At 42.5% G+C, this 22368-nt stretch overlaps 1 protein-coding gene and 1 pseudogene across 2 annotated transcripts in view; both read right to left on the minus strand.

Annotated features, from left to right (window-relative positions):
• Positions 1–22368, minus strand: part of THSD4 (thrombospondin, type I, domain containing 4) — an 868930-nt gene that overhangs the window by 198206 nt on the left and 648356 nt on the right. The window lies entirely within an intron of this gene.
• On the minus strand, positions 11954–14380 carry LOC102852632 (annotated as a pseudogene).

The following is a 22368-nucleotide window of genomic DNA, read 5'->3' on the forward strand; positions in this document are numbered from 1 at the left end:
TTCCCTCTTTACCCTCGCCCTCACCCTCATGGGCATTCTCTTGGACGGTGGGACTGGTCATTTTCTATTCAGGAGGTTGTAGCTGTCTTACTACAAGAATGAGACAATGCAGCAAACGCTTGGGGCAATGACATAATACAAGGTGGGCAGTACCTTCTTGTTATACCTTCATATAATCCATATATGAAGTTGATTTTGTAGGAGTTTGTCTTTTAGTCACTGCTCCCCTTCATTTCCCTCTATTCTTTCCTGTCCCACCATCCTAAACCCCCAACAAGCTGTCTGGTAGGAGACGAACTGGGGAGACCAGTAATAAAATAACTATCTCCAACAAGCTCTATCATAGCAATCAGGGGTCTTATTGTAGCAACAGGCTCATATAAGAGCATAAAGAACTTCCATCTGAATTTCCTTCACTTCATGAATTAGCCTTTATCAGCAGCCTCTGTGTCCTTGGGAGGAAATTTCACATGTAAGCTGTTTGTTTAATCTTATTAATAAATAAACAAGACCCTATATGAAATGCAGAAAAGAAATTAATCAGGACCAGGCCATGCTTTCAAATTATTCGTAGCAATAGCTAGGCAAACAAAATGTTTTATTTAAAACATAACAGTAAAGAAAATGTCCAACACCTCAGTCCAAGACCTATAAACTGTGGACAGGGGTCTTCATTGGACCAACAGTTAACTAAAGTAACTTGAAAATACATAGACATTTAAAACACAAACAGGGGAGGCCAGTCAACACACTCAGGTGGTGGGGAGCAAGGCTGGAAAGTCCAACACACTGGGGACCCACAGAGTAGCCAAATAGGTAGGGTCTGGGGAGATGGCTTCTAACTTCATCCTGTTGGTTGCAAGCAATCTTGGATAACATCATCAGAGGAGGAAAGGCCACATTAACTTTGAAAAGATATCAACTGGCCATGTCAATGGCCATACTATCTTTGAAGAGATTCAGAACTCTTGTTGGGTACTGAGTGGGCAAACGTGCAGGGTGGTGACCAGTAACAGAGGGTTTGGCTAGGAGATAACTGCACAAACCCAGGTGACAGATGAAGAAAGCCAAAACTCAGGCAATGCCAGCAGAGCTGCAATCCCCTGATCGCCAAAAGCCATTTCTAAGAACAGACAGCAGGACTTTTGCCAACTGCATGCTGGTGTCAAAGAATAATAAACAACAATAGTAACTTAACATTAAGCATGAAACCAGGCTGCTCCCTGGAGGCAAGGATTTTGAAGCTCCATCTCACATGCTTTGGGAATGTGGCCAGGAGGAACCAGTCCTTGGAGAAGGACATCATGCTTAGAAGAGTGCAGGACAACGCAGGAGAGGAAGATCCTGAATGAGATGGATTGACAGAAAGGTGTGCTGGAGTCAGTGAGACTGGCCCAGGATAGGGCAGGATTCAGAGCTAGTATACACAAGGTCACTCTGAGTTACAGGCGACTCGATGGCACATAACAACACAACAACATTTAATGAGCTCAGTGCTCACTGATTTCCATGGATTATCTCATTCAGTTCTTCCGTCAGCTCTATGTATGGAGACATGTATAATTTAGTCTACCCAATTTACAGATGACAAAATTTAAACCAAGAAAGGGTAAGAAACTCCTCTAGAATCCCTCAGCTAGTAACTCCAAATCTTATTCTCCAGATTTTCCTAAAAGGGCAGAAGAGTTCAAAGCACCTCAAAATGTTCTAGCTTGGGGCGCTGGGTGAGATGATTGAGGCAGCCTCCACCAAACCCCAGAAATGAAAGCATATCATTGCTTTTCTTCCCCTTTTAGCACAGGTCTTGGGGGAGTTCTGGTTGAGCTTCTGGTGGAGCTCATGAAGAGCTTCTCTGCTAACCCAAAGGCTTAGCCTCTCTGGGGGTTTGAATCCACCAGCGTCTCAGGAGAAAGATGGGCAATCTCCTCCTGTGCGACCGACAGCCTTAGAAATCCACAGGAGCCTGAGCAATGAGTCACTTCTGGCTTGTTGGCACTGAGCTTTCACACAGGTCCTCCACCCCCGAGAGCCGCTGCTGAAGCAACGTCCTTTCCCTTAGCTACCCGAGAACAAGGCCCCAGGAAGGACTGGTTAGTAAGGCCTCAGGGCTGCTTCCTGCCTGGTCTATTTAGATTTCCTTTTTCCATTTAGGTACCAAAGACTCCACCGACTCTCCTTTTTTAAAAATCATCAAGATATTTTCTACCTCTTCAGGGTTCCTTGACTCTCACAATGTAGCTGAGGGGGGGTTAGCCAGTCTTTAGCAACTCCCTTCCTGCTACACCAGAAGACAAGAACTTAAATCATCTTCATTTGAGGGTTTTTCTATCAACCTCTAAGGGGAAAAATATGAACTTAGATTGTTAATCATTCTTAGTCTTTCTTTACTGACTCTGCTAATGACACTGAGATGGCCCAGAGCCTCTGTTCTTCTCTTTCTCCTTTTCTAAATGGAGTAAAAGTCAGCTAACAATATTAACTATTTTTAAAACAAAAGACCAGCACAGAACTTTATTGACTAAAAGGTGACAGTTCTCTTCACATCAGTCTCTCCCCTTTCTCCTTCTTTCCAGAGGTAATCAGTAATGTTGCTTTGATGGGTTCCTTTCCTGTTTTCCAAAAGTGTGTGTGTGTGTGTCTATTTGTGTAGAGAGAGGGAGTAAGCAAGAGAGCAAGAGTACGTGAGAGCAAGAGAAAGAGACAAATACAACTGATTCTTTACAAAATATTTTCTTTTGCTCCTTTCTCAATTCTCCTCTCCGTTAATCCTCCAAGGTTAATTCTGTGTGTAAACGGTTTCTTAGCTTTTTATATTGACAGTCTTATAATTATCCTCTTATGACTGACTTACGTCACTCAGGGTAGTTTGCTCTAGTTCTATCCTTGTTGTGCCATATTTCACAAATTCTTCCTAATTTTTTTCAATGATATATGACACCCCCTTGTGTGAAAGTTTCACAGTTTCCTTAGCCACCAATCTGTTGATGGATACTTGGGTCGTTTCCATGTTTTTGCGATTGTAAATAGTGTTGCAATAAACATGGGTGTCAGCATGTCAGTCTGTGCTGCAGTTCTTATTTCTCTGGCATCATATTACCAGGATAGCTGAATCTTTCTAAGGGGGCACCAAACTGCTTTCCATAGTGGTTTCACCATTTTACATTCCCACCAACAGTATATGAATAGAGTTAATCCTTGAATGGCATAAATTTGAACTTCATGGCCTCATTTACATATGGATTATTTTCCTGTTGCTATTGTAGTGAGCACAAATGTTAACAGGTCTCTGCTTAAAACAGATGCTAACCAGCAGTTCCTTTCTCCAGTACAGGTGACCTCTGAACAACTTAGGGGCTTAGAGGTATCCACCTCCCAAATCTGTATATAATTTATTGTATATGCTCAACATTCAAGCTCACTGTAATTAAAAAAAGGGAAAAAATTCTGCCTCTTAGTGGGCCTGTCAGATTCCAATTATGTTGTTCAAGGGCTAACCATAAATTATATCATTATTTGATTGTGTGGGAGGTCGGTGCCCCTAAGCCCCTTGATATTCACAGGACAATGGTAAACAATTTTGTTTTGTGGTTTTCTTTTAACAGAAGTGAAACAATTTTGTACTTAGTGTGCAACATCTTGATTGTGGTTTGGGTGACAGTTTACAAAGCAAGTTTGTTTCCCATTCAACAATGTTTATATATTTTGTTGTTGTTTCAGGATATTAGTTGTAATCCCTTCAACAAAATTAACCATTTTTAAATGAGCAGCTCAGAGACATTAGCAAATTCATGATGTGCTATTGTCATCTGAATCTCCAAAACATTTCATCACCTCAAATGAAAGCCTGTACTCATTCCTGGTCTTCCTACCCTCCCAATCCCCAGTAACTCTGGTTTCAGTCTCTAGAGAATATATGCTGGATATATCACATCAATAGAATTTCATAATATATGGTCTCTTGTGTCTGGCTTCTGTCATTTAACATAATGTTTCTGAGGTTTGTTCATTCTGCAGCACATATTAGTACTTCAAACCTTTCAATGGTTAAATAATATTATATTTAGTATATATGTACCAAAACTCAAATTCAGCAGAGTGAATTCCAACTAACAGTGACTTTCTGTGAGATTCTTTCTCATCTTTCTCCCAGAGAGTGACTGATAGATTCGAGCCACCATCCTTTTGGATAGCATTCTGATATATTATGTTACAATATGTTATGAAACAATATGCTACCAGGTAGGTATATATTCATTGTCTAATTTGCATATGCACATGAAGCAATTGAAAAAAAATTCTGATGTCCTAGTGGCAAGAATCTGTGCTGCAATCCCAAAGGAACATGGTTCGAGGCCACCAGATGCTCCGTGGGAGAAAGATGGGCAATCTCCTCCTATGCAATTAACTGCCTCTGAAAACCTGCCAGAGGGTTGGTCAGCTATGGTTGGTTCCAACTCTACAGTACACAACAACAATAACAACTACTATATATCTATGTATATCTATCTATCTATCTAGCCACACACACATATCATACATACATTTTTTTTAAACACACATATATTTAATGTTGTTGTTATGTGACCAACTCGTAGTTGACCTTCCAGCAGGTTTTCAGAGGTAGTAAATCGCACAGGAGGAGACTAACTATCCTTCCCACATGGAGCAGCTGGTGGACTCAAAACTCATGTTTTTAGGATTGCAGCACAGCTTCTTACCACTAGGCCACCAGCGTGTACACACACTTTCTGTCTCTCTCTCTCTCTGTAAATCTATTATCTGTCTATCCATAAACATACATATAACATTTTTCTACTACATTCATCTACTGATGAACACTGGGACACTTGGGATTATTTTTACATTTTGGCACTGTGAGTGAAACGACAATGGACACTTGTATACCAGTTTTCAATTCTTTGAGGATATGTCTAGGAGTAGACTTGCTAGGTCACATGGTATTTGTAACATCCTTGCTTTGGGCACTTTAAAAGACAGGAAGACTAAATTATTGCTGCCTCTAGCCATGGTATCTTCAATTGTTTCACGTGCATGTGAAAGTTGGACAATAAATTAGGAAGGGCAAATAAGAACTGATACCTTTGAACTGTGTTGGCAAAGATTATGAAATATACACTATGGGCTGCTAAAAGGACAAACAAAACTGTCTTAGAAGAAGTGAAGCCAGATTGTTCTTAGAAGTAAGGATGGTAAAACTACGTCTCACCCACTTTGAGCACATAACTGGGGGGCGGGAGCAGCCTGTGGAGAAGAGTATCATTCTTGAATAATAGAAGGTCAGTATAAGAAAGGAAGATCTTCAAGGTGGACTGGCACAATGACTATGGCAGTAGGTTTAAAAGCAGTGTGAAGACAGCACAGACTAGATCAGACACTATGAATTGGAGCCACCTTGTTGTCACCTACCAACAAAAATAACACGGTGGTTGTGCATTTTAACCCTCTGAGGTTTGACCAAACTATTCCCTCCCACTCCCCTCTTACTCCTTTGGTGAAGGTCATGACATAGTTCTGTCTCCTCAGAGTTCTCTCTGTCTTAACCCTGGTCGTGTACAGTGTCATTTTATAGCATTAGCAAGTACTGCAGCCCTGACCCTATCCCTAGGGTCTGACCTGATGTGGTCGGGTGCAGACCTGTCCAGTGCTTCTCAGGTGATCTGACTATGCAGCTAGGGTGGACGTCCACCAGTCTAGGTCGCACAAACCCTGTCTCAGAAGGATCCTCTTTCTAGTGGGCTACCACATTGGATAATGCGAATCCTACAGGGATTAGATTTTTCTTCCTGTAAACGCCCTGGCTGGAATCAGGAGCAGCATCCACTTCCAAAATGGCTTGCCTCTGAAAACTCTATGTACGAACAGTGCTCAGGCCGTTCGCTCATAGGGTCGCTATGAGTCGTCTATGACTTGACGGCATCAAACAACAACAACAAACGCCCTGGTAGTAAACGTTTTAGGCTTTGTGGATCATGAGCAGTTTCTGTCCTCCTTCTCTTGCTCTTTTCCTCTTGCCCCTTTTAAAAATGGTGATTTTAGTGAAAGTTTACAGAAAGATTAGGGGTTTTATCCATTCATTGATAACATATTTTCCTCCCTTCCTCTCCTCTCGCCCACACTTCACTCTAGCCAATTCCTTTGGGATTCCACCCCCCCCCCCATTCATGTACTGCAGGAGAAGGTGGTCAATCTCCTCCCGTGCGATTAACAGCCTCTGAAAACCCACCGGAGGGTCAGTTATGGGTCAGTTCCAACTCAATGGTACTCAACAACACCACCACAACAACTTTATGTTTTAATCTTTCATATACATTTTCTATAATTAAGTCCCCACTGAGCATTTCCCATTCCTTCACCTTTCCCCACCCACCAAACTCTGCGATCCCAGTGATTTTTTTCCCTGCGATCCCAGTGATTTTTCCCTTCTTCTCTTTCTGTCCTCTTCCCCCTTCCTCTTTTCCCGTGCCCATTCTCTCCTTCACCTTCTCCTTTTGAACATTTATACATTTCCTATTCAGTTATCCATCTATTTTCACCATAGTAGTTTAATGCAGTATTTATCCTTATATAACTGAGATGTTTCACCCAACATAGTACGCCCTGATGGTGATCTGCTCCCATAAAGGGTACAGCCAAGAAAACTCTACATGGAAGTTCTGCTCTGTTACAAAGGGTTGCCTTGTTACTCCAAGTGTGGTCTTGCATGTGACAGATAGCAGCACCCCCATCATATATGTTAGAAAGGCAAGCTCTCACCATCTCCTTAGAGCTACCAGTACAAGAATCTGCATGCCAACAAGGTCCCCAGGTGGTTGATTTGTCCATACTTTCACGTCTGAGAGGCTGAGCCCTAGACGCTACCTCAAATGATTCTCAGAACTTCATTAATATTATGTAACCTTTGTGTTGTGAAGTGTCACTGAGTTGAAATCAAGTTACTGCTGACACTCCAGGAGGGTTTCCTGAGACTGAAAGCACAGGAGGAGATTGCCCATATTTCTCCTGAGGAGCATCTGGTGGATCTAAGCCACCTACCTTTGGGGTAACCTTTGTAGCTTTCCCATTTTCTCACTTCAGCCCAATCTCACACCTCAACTGTGGGATGAGCCTCCCCCTGAGTGTCTCTACCTATCTACTTCCCTGGCCATCCAATGAAAACCCATCCTAAAGGCAGCTGCTGCAGCAATCTTTCTGTACTGTTTCTCATTCAAGGACTGTCGATTGCAGCCTCAGCTCTCAGGGGTGTATATTCCTGTCTGCTGTGTCCCATAAAGCAGTGATGGGTGGGTGCTGGGGGCCGGAGAGACTCCTTTGTACCATCAAGCCCTCATGGCCAAGGGTGACTTGTGTGCTCTGAGAGGGCTTTCCCACCCTCATGGCTAGCTCTCCTCGTCCCCCTCAAGTTGGAATCTCTGGACATCTTCCACTTTCCAAACATCAAACTTAGGTCTTTGTAAACTGCATCTCAATCACTTTTTCTTAAAAGCTGTTGCTATCTAACCACATTCTAAAGCTTTCCCCAATAAAAAAGAAAACAAACAAAAGACCCTTCCTTTAATCAATACTTGCTGTTTTAACTGGTGCCTCACACAGGCTCTTCTTCAGCAGAAGGATGACCACATGGATGTTTGAGGGAGGGGAAGGGCCATGTCAGCTTGGCACTGAGCCCCTCTCTGTCCCGTCACGGCACTGCCTTTGATCCCTAATTTGAGCCATTCTCGGCAGGCTTCGGCGCACTCTGCAAACACAGTTTTGTGATTAAAAAATGTGCAGTGCACCGGCCAAAACATTTGTTTATATTTTGCCCTCAATTTCAGGGTTCTTGTTTCTTGTCATGCTCTCGAGAACTTTACATAATTAAAGAGGTGTGAGCGCACCGAGCATGACTGTGTGCAAGAGAACGCGAGCCCGGCTCCTTCCCGTGTAGACAGGAAAGGCCTGCTTCTCACCTCTTCAGGCATGAAACCCGCAGGCAAAGGACATCACGGACACTGTTTCATCGTTTCCAAAGAGATAATAATGGTATAGGAAAGAAAAAACTTACTGCCGTGGAATCAGAACTGACTCAACGCTCATCTTCCCTGGGTTTCTGAGGCTGTAATCATACAGGAGAAGATTGCCCATCTTTCTCCCTTGCAGCTTCTAGTGGATTTGAACTGCCAGCTACATCCTCCCTGGGGATTAGCCATGTAGTTCCCTATGGTTTAGGCTGCCAGTGTACCCTCTAGTAATAAAGGGGCCTGTAAGAATAAAGGGGCCACTTTCCATAGGGCCTCTTGAAACCTTGAGGAACCCTTTGGAGATATCAGGCTGTTTGAATGCACTAGCATGTAGCTCCACACACATTTATTGTTTTTGTTCAGACATTCCTCTACGTCGTATAGCCCTGGTATACAAGTTGCTGTACAGCGGTCACTTGTGGTTGCTGTGAAGTTGAACACTGTGACACTGATGTATCAAATGCGTTAATTGCTGGTTACCCAATGCGGACAGAGAGTGGGGGTGGAGCTCCCCGATTAAAACAAGCCTGGAAGGAGGAGTGGCCTCCACTTCTGCAATAGCTTGCCTCCGGAAACCCTATGAACCTGGAGAAAAGATGAGAGACACACAAACGTTGAGGACTCTCCTTCATAGGGTTGCTATGAGTTGCCTGAGACTCGACGGCACTTAACAACAACAACAACAGGTCTCTTAGTGTTGGTTTTAAACATTGATATTTTGGAGAACTGATCAAGCAGATAAATTCTCCCTCATTGCCACTGGTGGATTTGAACCTTTGGATGGGCAGTGCGAATCCCTATGGATTATATCCCCAAAGCTCCGTGTTAGAACAATGAATTCCCCACTATCAGGATTTTCCTGTGCCTTGTAGGATGCTGAGCAGCATCTCAGGCCTCTAGCATCCCTCCCTCATTGTGGCAACCAAATATATCCCTCATTATTTCCAAAAGTCTACTGTGGGCCAAAGTCTCCCCTAGTTGAGAACTGTCCTCCATCATCACAGAGTGTACCAAAGCAGAATATTTCCATTACTGCCGAGAGAGGTTTTTTTGACAGTGCTACGCAGGACCATCCACAGGGGCCTTCCATCAGGTTTCTGAGGCTGTAAATCTTTACGGAGAAAGGACCATCTCTCTTCCAAGGAGCAGCTGGTTGACTTGAACTGCTTTTGTTTTCCTTTATACACTGCTTTGTCCACCTTTATAAATAAAGGCTTCCCACCCCATTGATATAATCTCTTAAATCTATTTAAAAGTATTTAAAGGCTTTCCAATGTAATTGCTGTTGTTATGTGCCATCAAGTCGCCTGCAACTCATCACAACCTTATGTACAATGACTTTAAAACCTGCTCTATCCTGAGCCAATCTTATTGTCTCTGACACACCTACCCCCATCTTCCCAGTCACTGAATCAATCCATCTCATCTAGGGTCTTCCTCTATTGCACTGTCCCTTCCCCCTTCTAAGCATGATGTCCCTTTCCAAACACTGGTCCTTCCTTGCAACACACCCAAAGTATCCTTGTTTCCAAGGAGCATCCTAGTTTCATCCTTTCCAGGACAAACTTGTTCATTCTCTTAGCAGTTCATGGTATATTCAATACTCTTCTCCAACACCACAGCTCAAAGGTATCAATTATCCTTCCTTCATCTCTAGTCATTTCCAGCTTTCTGATGCATAGTATGTAATGGAAAAGACCATGGCCTGGATCAGGTACACCTTAGTCTCCATATTGATATCATTGCTCTTCAGTACTCTGGAGATGTTCCTGATATCAAACTTTCCCATTGCAATTTATCTTTTTATTTCTTGGCTGCTGGTACCAAGTGGTTTAGAAATGTTTGAAAGTTCTTATTCTGTCAACATAGTCATGGGCATCGACACTGCCTATCTCACCAGCCTTAATTTGTTGCACCATCCCTTAACTTGTTGCACCATCCTTTCAGGACATTCTGCAGTGATGTTCTTTGTTCTTTCCAACCCTAGAGCATCTCATATGCTGGTCTTCTTTCAGAAACACAGCTATTTTGGTGAAGGGTCTGTTCATATCCATTTTGCAACTGGGTTGTTTATCTTGTTGAGATGCTGAAGCATTCTATAAATTTTAGATATGAGTCCCTTATCAGGCATGTCATTCCCAAATACTTTCCCCCTAGTCTGGCTTTCCTTTGTACCCCGTTGGAAAGGTTTTTTGATGTGCATAGGGATCTAATTCTTAGAAGGTCCCATTCATCTATTTTTTGTCACAGTTCTGGAATTCACTTTTATTAGAATAAAGATTAATACATTTTACGTAACCTAGTGGTAGTTTATAAGTGTAAAAGTACCAGCTATTTTCGGAAAGTATATAATATTCAAATAAGGCATTATAGAAAGCTTTGTAAAGAATGAAACACGTACTGTAATCCTTTTTAAAAGCCTCAGTACTTTTAAAAGTACTAATCTTTTTGAAAGACCAGTAATGAATGGGAAAAAAAAAATAGAAGAAAAGTAAAGTCCCATCCCTCTCACTACAAAACACAGAAGAACCACTTTCAAGCATTTGTATATTACATGCCTAGGTCAGATTTTCAGATGGTTCTGCAGGGCCTTTTTTGAGATTATTTAGCACCATGTAAGGAAGGGGAAAATCCCTGGTGGTGCAGTGACATTAAGCACTCTCCTGCTTAAGGAAAGGCCAGTGGGTCAAACCTTTAGAAGAGAAAAATATGTCAGACTACTTCTGGAAGCCTTGACAGCCTCGGGAGCCCCACGGGGAAGTTCTCCTTTTTCTCTTACAGGGTTACCAAAAGTCAGATTCAACAGTAAGATCAATAATTCCACTTACAGCACAGCACATACCAGGTGTCCTCAGGTCCTCCTCCCCAGGATTCTGAAATAGTGACATGAAAATGGCTGCTGAGGGGAACTTCCCGGTAGAACGGTGGACATCAGCAAGTCTTGGCCCTGCTGGTCCTTTTGATGTGACACATAAAGACATCTCACTGCTCCACCCACTAAGGATGCTTGTAACTCATGGGAACTGTCCTGGGTACGTGCCATCTGTACTGTATGTTACCTAAGCCACAGGCTTGCTTTACCCTTTTGTTTAACATCAAAACAGAACATCTCAATGGCAAAGGGATCCTAATACACACATCTCTTAACCTAAGTAAAATCTGAAAACATTAAACTTCCATTTTCTACTGAAGAGAACTCAACTTTGGCATTCCCCAACTAAATAAATTCTAAATAAATTCTCTCTTCAGTGCACAAGTGTTTTTCCAAAGAGAACCAGTCACTATAGTAAGGATTGCCCTAAATGTTACATATGTTTTTATGGCAAATAGAAAAATTCTCAGTAAATGGATGGTATAATTAAAAAAGTAAATAAGAGTATATATGGTTGGTATGTAAGTTTCTTAGTTGAAAGCAACAGTGAATATGCATTCTGCATGTGGTCTCTAAACCCATTTGGATTTATTTTTTTTTAATGTCCGAGACCCTCATGAAACTACATCGTACAGTGCTTAGAAATCTTTTTGCCATCAGTCTATGCATATACCTTTGATGAGAAAGTCTGCTCAAATCACTTCAAATCACTATCATGTTTGCTTTTCATTTTTCCCAGAAAAATGGTGGAAACTTTAAAACAACTAACTAATCTTATTGATAAAAAAAATCAGATTACTATTAATTGCTCTTTTAATTTCTAGCAAAAAAATTTTTTAAGATTAAGACATCACTGATGTTTTAGAATTGTACACCCATAAAAGGTAATGGAAGGAAACACAGGAGACCATTTCAAAAGGTAAATCTTAGTGTCAGACTCATATGGCACATATGCTTGTATCTAGGATAAAGCCAGTAGAAACAACAACTGTGTTTTCCAAGAATTCATTCATGCTGGCATCTGAAGAGGAGTTCTGCTCCCCTCACAAGACACGCGCCTTCCTCATGGGGTACCTGAGGACTCTGGAACTTCCATTTGCAGGAAAGCATATATGTGGGGGCAGATCTTAATGGTTTCTGTTCTGGAAAATGTTTTCAACAATCCTTTTCTCTGGTAGTACTGGAGGACCAGCTCCGTCTCAGCGTCATATGCCTTCAGCCTCTTGATGACCGTCTCTGGCCTGTCATCTGTGCGCTGGACAAGTGGCTTCCCAGTCACGTTGTCCAGGCCCACAGTCTTGGGAGGGTCGAACTCGATGTTGTAGACACGAACACTGGCCAGGTGAATCCAGCAGGCTGTGAGGCACTGTTTCATGACCTCAAAGGGCACATTCAGGTTAATAACTGTGTCCAGCTAGTAGACTCTGTCCAGGGCTTTCGCCTGGGTAAGCATCCTTGGAAAGCCATCCAACAGCCAGCTACACTGATTAAAATGCTTCAGGTCATGTCATGTGTCATGACATTGTCTGGGATCAGCTTCCCTTGGTCAATGAAGGTCTTGGTTAGCACACCAATTTCCTTCAGTTATCAACACACCACTATCATTCTACTCCATGGTACTTTCACCATCACCAGATCTGTGCCCCGTGATAGCCCCCCCATTCATCTATTTTATTCTCTCCTGGCTGCAGGTTTTTCAGGATGCTTGGAAGACTGTTCATATTGGGGGTTCGGGCTTCTAGAGTTCTTCCCAGCTTTTCTCTGATGAAGATTATAGTCCTTGGTTTTAGTTGTAGGTCCTTGATCCACTTTGAGTTGGTTTCAGAGGGAGAACAAACATATGAAGAAATGTTCAAAATCCCTAGCTCTAAGAGAGATGTAAATCAAAACAACTATGAGATATCATCTCACCCTAGTAACAACAGCAAAGTTCAACAGAGCAGCAAACAAATGCTGGCGAGGTTGTGAAGAAACTGGAACCATTATTCATTGTTGGTGGGAGTATAAAATGGTGCAACCACTATGGAAGGTAATAAGGTGCTTTCTCAAAAAGCTGGAAATAGAAATACCATTTGACCCAGCAATTGCATTACTGGCAATATACCCTAAAGAAACCAGAATTGAAACTCAACTCTAAAGAAATTCAATTTTTCCAGTGTCTGATAACTACTCATCTACTTTCTGTCTGTCTTTATGCAGTTGCTTCCTCCAGGTATTTCATACCAGGGGAATCATATAGTATTTATCCTGCTGTGCCTGGCTTATTTCATTTAATGTAAGATTTTCAAGGTTCAGCTATGTGGCAGTATGTAAGAAGACTTAATTTCTCTTTATGGCTGATTAAAATTCCTTTGTATATACATACTTTTGTTTATCCATTCATCTGTGATAGACACATGGGTTGTTTCCACATTTTAGCCATTGTAAATAATGCTTCAATGTTGAAGCATTTATCAGTTCTTGTCCAGAACTATCTTGGATTTTAACAGTGTGCCTAACAAAAGTGTGTTGGACACTGGGAAATCATGAACAAGGCATATATGGCCCTTATTCTCATGAGAAAAGAAGGAACAAAGATGATGTCAGATATCTGATTGCTGTCAAGTTGTTTCCGTGGCCCTATGAATCATAGTACAACAGTTCCATGACTGTGATCTTTGCAAAAGCAGATTGTTACATCTTTATCCCATGAAGTGGCTGGTGGGTTTGAACTGCCAACCTTTTGGTTGGAAGCTAAGGGCTTAACCACTGAACCACCAGGGTACTTAGGAGTTAAGAAGACATTCAATGAGTAATGAAAGACTGATGAGTGTGTGAGAAAGCTGCATTATCTTGGATAGTCAGGGATGGTGACATGTGAGAGTGGCCTGAAAGACTGTGCTGTCTTTTTAAGGAGCACTGAGGGGGCATCCAAGCAGAGTGATAGCCGGAAATGTCTTTGGGGTCTCCTGTCTCAAAGCCGGATTGATGCTGCCAGTTCTCTCAAAAGTGCTTGATGCAACAGGGCTCAGGTCTCCGCTCCTCTCTGGCTATTCTCCCCTGGACAAGTACCAGCTTGTCACAGTGCCCGCTGAGACAGAGCCCAGAGAACTGAAGGCCGTTGTCCAAGTGAGGGCTAACTGGGCACAGAGAGCAGGGCCGCTACCCTGCGAGTTCAGGACACATCTATCCATGCATTAGGTTTCTGGCAGTTCTACCACATTGTTTATTCATATTGAGCCAACCTGGTGACAGATTGGACATAGAGGGTGACAGAGTGAGAAAGGTCAGAGTGTTTGAAGGGATCGGGCCAGGAAAACTGTGAGTTAGACTCATAACTAAGGCCCGTGACCACTGTTATGGTTTAGACTCCCTCCACCCGATTATAAAAGTGCCTTGTTTATCTTTGTATTTCAAGTGCCTAGAACTGTCTCCAGCTCACTATAGGCACTTCATAAATATTCATCAAATGACCAGATGAGTAGTATGTTTCTGTCACTGCCAGCGCCATTCTCCCAGTGTCCCGGGGAAATTTGGCTACAGCCTCAACAGGACAAGCAGCAGCTCTGAGTCAACACAAGGCTCCCCAAGCCTGCCTGGGCTGCAGAGCGCCCCTCCTGCTTGCTCGCAGTTTTCTCTCCGGGAAACGGAGTCATCCAATTCATAAAGGAAAGACTCTGGAATGACTTTCTCAAGATCACAGATGTTCTTTGATCTCAATGTTGCCTGTAGGTCAGCTGGGGGCTTATTTTCAAATGACAAATATTGTACCCCATCCCAGACCTTCTGAATTAGGATTTATAAAATTGTTCTTTGTAGGACTTTATGTTGTTGTGGTTGTTGAGTGTATATATACATCAAGACTATATCTCTTTTCAATAGTTTCTACAAGAACCACTTAATGATATTAATACATTTTCAAGTTGTGTGACTGTTCTCACCCTTTTTATCTGAGTAGCCTCTCCCCTGTTAAACAAATTCACTGCCTTTTAAAGTTCGTATTAAAGCTTTCAAGTTGCTATTGTCATCATGCTCAAGAAAGACGTATTGGTTTTTCACTACTAAAGCTAAATTGTTATGTGACCTTAGGTAAGTTACTTCTAAACTCTGGTATCTTCATATTGGACATAAATGTGGACACAGATAACGCACAGACAGCATAAAGGAGGCAGCACACATAAAACGTTGTTGTTAGGTGCTGTCAAGTTGATCATGACATGCAGCAACCCTATAAACGGGAGATCTGGACCCTGCGCTGTCCTGCAGCACCCTCACAGTCTGTGCCGTGCTCAAGTTCATGACTGTAGTCACTGTGCCGATTTTTCTACTTGAAGGGCTTTCTAGCTTTTGTTGACCCTCCACCTCTCCCAGCATGATGTCTTCTCCAAGGTCTGGCCCCTCCAGACCACATGCCCAAAGCATTTGAGATGCAGTTTCACCCTCCTTGCCTCTAAGGAGCACCCGGGTTCCATTTCCTCCAAGACAGATTTGTTTGTTCTTCTGGCAGTTCGTGGGCTATTCAATACTCATCTGCAACATCACAATTCAAAGGCATCAGCTCTTCTTTGTTCTTTTTGATTCATTCTCCAACTTTCACATAAATAAGTAAGGCACAATCAGGAACCCAGAAGGAGCTCAGTGAATGCGTGTTTGGCCACACACATGATGACAGTTACCTAAACAATGAGTAAAGAGTCTGCTTGAAAACCCCATTTGAGTGCCCTTTTCACTGCAAAATGGAATGTCTCCTTTGACCCTAGGCATTGCTGCAATTGAAACTTCCACATAAATAAACTTTTCCAGCAGTAGATGACTTACTCACTGGATAAACAGAAACTCTCTCTTTTACGCTGAGCCTAAATCTGCTTCCCCTTTGCCCTCTTGTGCAGCATAGTTAAAAAAAACCTTCTAATTCCCTATTAGAGAGTTTTGGTGGCCTTGTGGCAAGAAGCTGTGTTGCAATCCTGAAGGCACGTGGTTCGAGGTCACCAGCTGCTCTGTGGGAGAAGAATGAGCAATCTCTTCCTGTGCGATAATCTGCCTCTGAAAACCTGCCAGAGGGTCAGCTAGGCGTCAGCTCTGACTCTATGACACACATGTCAACTCCAAGAAGATAGTTCTACCATTCACAGCCCACTGAAGCTTTTCTTAATGAAAACCCAGCTCCAGAAGACTTTCCTCATAGACTAGGATTTTTGGACCTCTTACAACCTAGCCATGGAGCCTTGGTAGCCTAGTGGATTGATGGTTGCACTGCCGACTCAAAGCCAAGAAACTTGAATCCACCAGCTTCTCCTTGAGAGAAAGATAGGCAATCTCCTCCTGCGTGATTTAAACCTCTGAGAAAAATCACCGGAGGGGTCATCTACGAGTTGGTTCTGACTTGACGGCAATGATTTGGGGTTTATAACTTGACAAGCCTCCTCTGAAAGCAAGTTATTAGCTATTTGATATTCACTGGTCCTTCAAAAAGCTCAATGTACCTTTTGTCTAGTAAAGGTGCCGTTATTTGCAGCCAAGGTGCTGAGGTTCGGCCTGATTTTATGTAAGTTCAGACGCTTATAGACAAGTGACTTCAGCAAGTGCTGGCCCCTTGCTACCTGCAGAAGGTGACCAAGTCAATGATCCAAGAAAAGCCCGTGCCAGAAATGGAAACTCTGGGCTCAGTCACAAATGAAAATGGCAGAAAGTTCTTACATTACACTAACCCTTCAACACCAGTTGCTATGGAGGGGATTCTGATTTATGGCAAGCCTGTATGTGTCAGAGTAGAACTGTATTCCACAAGATTTTCAGTGACTGACTTTCCAGAGCTAGAATTTCTCTAACCTTTCTCTCCAAATTTTCAAGCACCCTGTACAATGTAGGGCAGGGGACAGATAGATAGGTAGATAGACTAAAGATCAAAGGAGAAGATTCTTGGTGGTGTAGTGTTTAAGAACTCAGCTGCTAACCCAAAAGTTGATAGTTCAAACTCACCAGCTCTCTATGGGAGAAAGTTGTGACAGTCTCTACTTCCATTAAGATCACAGCCTTGTTGGTTTGGTTTTGTTTTGAATTAACTGCCCTGTTTGCTGACTTTTTCGAGCCAGGGAAGGGAGGCTGTTAATGGTGGTGGGATCCTTTAGAAACACAGAAGGGTGATGTTTGAAGAATATGATGTTATAGGTCATCTCTATCACAGAACCTCGTACACATAAAAAATACTAAAGAGGCAAATGCTTCCTTCTCTCTAATTCTGTCACTATCAAAATGAAAACCAAATAAATAAGGACGTCTGGCTCCCACTCCAGTCACCAGGAATCACATTCTCTAGGGTCTAAAGTCTGGGTAGGCATGTGTTGTGTGTGCATGTAGATGTGGATGTGGGTCCAATATTGGTTAAGATCCACTGTGATCCACGAAATAGTCCCTGGAGGGTATTTGTCACAGAGCACTCTGACAATGTTCCCCTCTGCAGGCTAGTCTGGTAGGTCCTTTAATGGCCTTGGTGATGACTTCATCACCACATGACTTGAATTCCTGGCCAATGATGGCACTCCATGCCCCAGCTTTAGTCCAGCACTAGAGACCCAGACTAGACTTCTGCTTGAACAAGGCATCATGAAAAAGAAGGCAGGTGCGAAAACAGTGTTGGATTTACACATTAACACCAAATGGGTAAAAAACACAGTGTTTCAATTAAGCCACATACCAAATGCCTTCCATATTGATTATTTTCACTAAGATCTAAGACCATCACTCTGTTGCAAAAAAAAAAAAATGCATTGACAGATTTATTGGATGTCTCCTCCTTTGCAAACCTGTTCTTTAAAAAAGAAAGCATTTCCCCCTCCAAAAAATGTAGCTTAAGTTGTTTACATATTAGAGAGTAGATAATTCAAACATAATATTTTCTTACATTTTGGTATAGTGGATGTTATGTTGTGGTGTCCAGATCCCCTTCAGGATCAAGTCTCCTTTTTTTACCTCAGCTCCTGGACGAGTTGGCTGCTGGGGACTCAAAACTGAGTCTCTCCCCAGGACCTGTCATCAGCACAGAGAAGCCACTTGGCCCAAAGGTTACATTCTCGCCCTAGAGGCATCTGTTACTCACTGAATAATTGATGGAGAGGTACCCAAGCCCAGCCCCATTGCCTCTGTTGGAATGCTTGAGTGCTGATTTCAGCTCCAAGAGCTATAAACATTAGGATTTGAGACTTATATTACATCTCCCCATTCCTGCTTCCCTTACCTTTCATAAATGGGGTACCCAATAGCTTTCCTCAATAAACCTCCATGAAGCCATAAACAACACAAGGGAAGTTTTGCCTGCAAAGGTCTCTGGGCCCTGAACAAACAGTGATCTGAAAAAAATCACACCAAACACCTGATTTTAGATATAAAACCATCCTCATCCATCACAGAATTGTTGTTGTGTACCATTGAGTTGGAACTAAACCATAACTGACCCCTCAGGAGGTTTTTAGAGGCAGATCATTGCAGGGGAGGAGACTGCCCATCTTAGATCCAAGGAGCAAGTGATGGATTCAAACCACATACCTTTGGGTTGATAGTGCAATTCCTTAACACTAGTAGTCACCAGAGCTCCCTTCATAGAAGAGACATGTTTTTATACTGATTCTCCTGCACCAGTATCCTAGTACATGAACACTAGATAAATAATCTCATACCCTTCTCTGCCCCGCTCAGACCTCTCTTCAGTGACTCAGCATATTGTTGTACGTCTCAGGAATCTTGGCTCCAGACTCCGTCTGTCTCTAATGAAAACACGATCTAATTGACTTGGTCTTTTCTGCCTTTGTGTTTGGAATCTGACCTGTGTCCCTTGGAGCTCCTCCTGCTGCTGGTATGATGGGATGGAACCACCTCTTGCAGTCAAATCAGAAAGTCTGCTTCTTAGGGAAGCTGACCTGTGCCATCTTTCTCTGACTTATGAATTGCTTCACTACTTTATTCTCTGGCTAAATTTTAAACTTCTGTGGTAAAGTACTGGGCCTTAACAGTACATTGTTAAGTAAAATAAACCTTGACTGGTTCTCCCTGCCATCTTTCAGATTCTCTCGTGTCCTTCTTGTAGCATGTGGGCTCAGGTATCAGATGACTTAAGTACAGATTCCTGTTGTACCAATCACTTAGAGGAGATTAAATTGGCTGAGGCTGGTTTTCTTCACCTGCAAAATGGGATTAATTAATAATGCTTATCCCCTAAGGTACCTGTGAATGTGAGATGATATTATCTGTATGAAGCAGTTAGCACAGAGCTTGACACACAATAAGAATCCAGCAAGTGGTAGCTGCTGTTGCTGTTACTCTACTGGTATCTCTCTGGTGATATTACCAATGACTTACTCAGTTGCAATGTAGTTGCCTGTGACTCATATGACCCCTTGTGCCAGAGCATAACTGTATTCCATAGGGTTTACAGTGGCTGATCCCCACCCCCACCCCCGCCAGGAATATCTCTCTGACATTTTTTCCAAAGTGCCAGTGTGTGGATTTTAACTGCCAACCTTTCAGTCTGTAACTGAGTGCTTAATGGTTTGTCCCATCAGGGATTTCTATTACCCCTTGATTATTATAACAGAAACTGGTCTTCCTGCCTTTCAATTCTTTCCTTCCTTCCAAGTCTTTCTAATGCTACCTAATTAACATTCTTTATAGATACAGATAGATATGTTGTTATTGTTATGTGCCATCCAGTCGCCTGTGACCTATAGTGACCCTACATACAGCAGCTCGGAAGCCTGCCCTGTCCTGAGCCAGTCTCACTGATTCCGACACACCAACCTCCATTGCCCCAGTTACTATATCAATCCATCTCAACAGGGGTCTTCCTCTCCTGTGCTGTCCCTCCACCCTTCTGAGCATGATGGCCTTCTTCAAGGACCAATCTCGCCTGGCCATGTGCCCAACGTATGTGAGATGGAGCTTCAAAATCCTAATCTCCAAGGAGAAACTTGGTTTCACCCTCTCTAAGACAGACCTGTTTTCTTGGTGGTCTGAATGTTCAAGACTCTTTTCCAGAATCACAATTCAAAGGCATCGATTCTTCTTCTGTCATACTTAGTCACTGTCCAGCTCACTGATGCATGCAAGAAATTGCGAATACCATGGCCTAGATTACGCATATCTTAGTCTTTAGACTGGCATCATTGCTTTTTAGTACTCTGGAGAGTACTCTGGAGAGGTGCCTGAGAGCAGATTTACCTAAGGCAATTAATATTTTGATCTTCTGACTGCTGGTGCCAAGAGTGTTGATTGTGGAACTGAGCAAGCTGTAATTGTTAACAACCTCAATCTCTTATCCATCTATCATGGTGCTGCCAGTTGGCCCAGTGATGAGGTGGAGCCCTGGTGGGGGACTTTTAGAGTTTGTTGCTAGTCCAAAGGCCTGAATCCACCAGAGGTTCTGAGGGAGAAGATGCTCAGTCTCTTTCTGTTATAATTTACGGTCCCTGAAAACACACTAGAGTATCAATCATGAGTTGGTTCCAACTCCATGGTAATGTGAATTTCCATTAAATTATTCTTTTACTCATAGTTCTTGAGGGAGCTCTGGTGGCCTACTGGCAAGAAGCTGTGCTGCTGCAATCCTGAAGGCATGTATTTGGAGGTCACCAGCTGCTCCACAGGAGAAGTATGGGAAATCTCTTTGCAATTAACTGCCTCTGAAAACCTGTGGGAGGGTCAGGAATGGGTCGGTTCTGACTCTACGGTACACAACAACAACACCAACACAGTTCTTCAGGTATTCCTGATTACCAAGATCTTCATAAATTGGCCCCATACAGTGTCATCAATGGCTGACAGGGAGAAGAACGGGAACCCCAGAACACTTACTTGTGCTCATGCGATACCTGGGTCTAGACCAAGCAGCAGTTGCTGAAACAGAGCAAGAGAGCACTGCATGGTTTAAAACCAAGAAGGGTGTGTGTCAGAGCTGTATCATTTCTCCATACTTACTCACTCTGTATGCTGTACAAATCATTTGAGAAGCTGGACTTTAGAAAAAAAGAAATGTGGCACCAGAACTGGAGGAAGGTTTATCAACTTGCCTTATGCAGATGGCACGCTCTGCTTGCTGAAAGTGAGGAACACTTGAAGCGCTTGTTGCAGAAGATCAAAGGCAACAATCTTCACTACATCTTAATACCAAGAAAACAAGTATTCTTATCACTGGGTCAATAGGAAACATCATGCTAGATGGAGAAAAGATTGAAGTTGTCAATGATTTAATCTTGCTCTGGTCCACAATCAATACCATTGGTACCAGAAGTCAAGAAATCAGAAGATGAACTACACTGGGGAAATCGACTGTCTGAGACCTCTCCTGAGTACCAAAGAGCAAAGATGCCAGTTTAAAGACTAAGGTGCACCAAATCCAAGCTATGACATTCTCAATTGCTTGTTATGCATCTGAAAGTTGGACAATGACTAAGGATGACAGAAGAATTGATGCTTTTTGAGTTGTGGCATTGGAGAAGAGCACTGAATATCCAACAGACTGCCAAGAGAAAAAACGGGTCTATCTTGAAGAAAGTGAAACCAGGGAGCTTCTTGAAGGCAAGGATAGTGAAATTCCATCTCAAATACTTTGGGCATGTTATTAGAAGGAGACAGTCCTCGGAGAGGGACATCATGCTTGGAAAGGCGGAGGCTCTCAGCATTAGAGAAGACCCTCAACAAGATGGACTGACATAGTGACTGTAACAAAGGGCTCAAGTGTGTCAGAGGTAGTGAGGCTGTCACAGGATAGGGTAGGATTCAAAGCTGTTGTTCAGAGCGTTGCTAAGAATCTTAGCTGCCTTGACGGCATCTAACAACTACATAGTCATCCAACTGTGTTTCCAACGGAGAAGATTCTTATTCATTGCCTTTGCTCAGGCTGGTTTCTCTTCCCTCTTAGGCAAGTTAAAGCCTATCATTTAAACTTCTCTCAATCTAAATCCATAAAGAATCCCATCCTAAATCATTTTTATCCTAACATTCTCCCTCATTCCCAACACTGTCTGACCAAATGCATTCCTAAAATTCTAGATTTTTCTCAGAGCTCATAACTGGGTCAAAACTCTCCCTTGTTTTCTCCCTGGTTTTGACAAGCACTGTGGCAATGGGACAATTAAAACAGATTTTCAAAGGGGGGGAAAGAGAGAGGAATGAACTGGGGGGGGGATGTAGAGAAAATAGTGCAACAATGAATGAATGGAAATCCAAAATCTCTGTAAATGTTCATTAAAATTAATAAAATTTTAAAAATATTTAAAAAAACCCAACTCTCCCTTGATAAGCGTTCTACCAGAATTTCCTAGAAAATCTTCCACTCTGAGCTTCTCCATTGATCTTTTGGTGCTTTTCATATCATTAAAATTTATGAAAAGATGGCAGTAAGAAATAGAGTGGGACACTCGAAAAGAAAGGAAAAAAGATTTAGAACATGTTTTGTAAAAGTGAAGCTCACTCATAAATAATACACAAGACCAAATGCTGAGCTGCAAT

This window comes from Elephantulus edwardii, unplaced genomic scaffold, assembly GCF_000299155.1.
Source record: "Elephantulus edwardii isolate Elephantulus edwardi_28Jun2011 unplaced genomic scaffold, EleEdw1.0 scaffold00066, whole genome shotgun sequence".
NCBI lineage: Eukaryota > Metazoa > Chordata > Mammalia > Macroscelidea > Macroscelididae > Elephantulus > Elephantulus edwardii.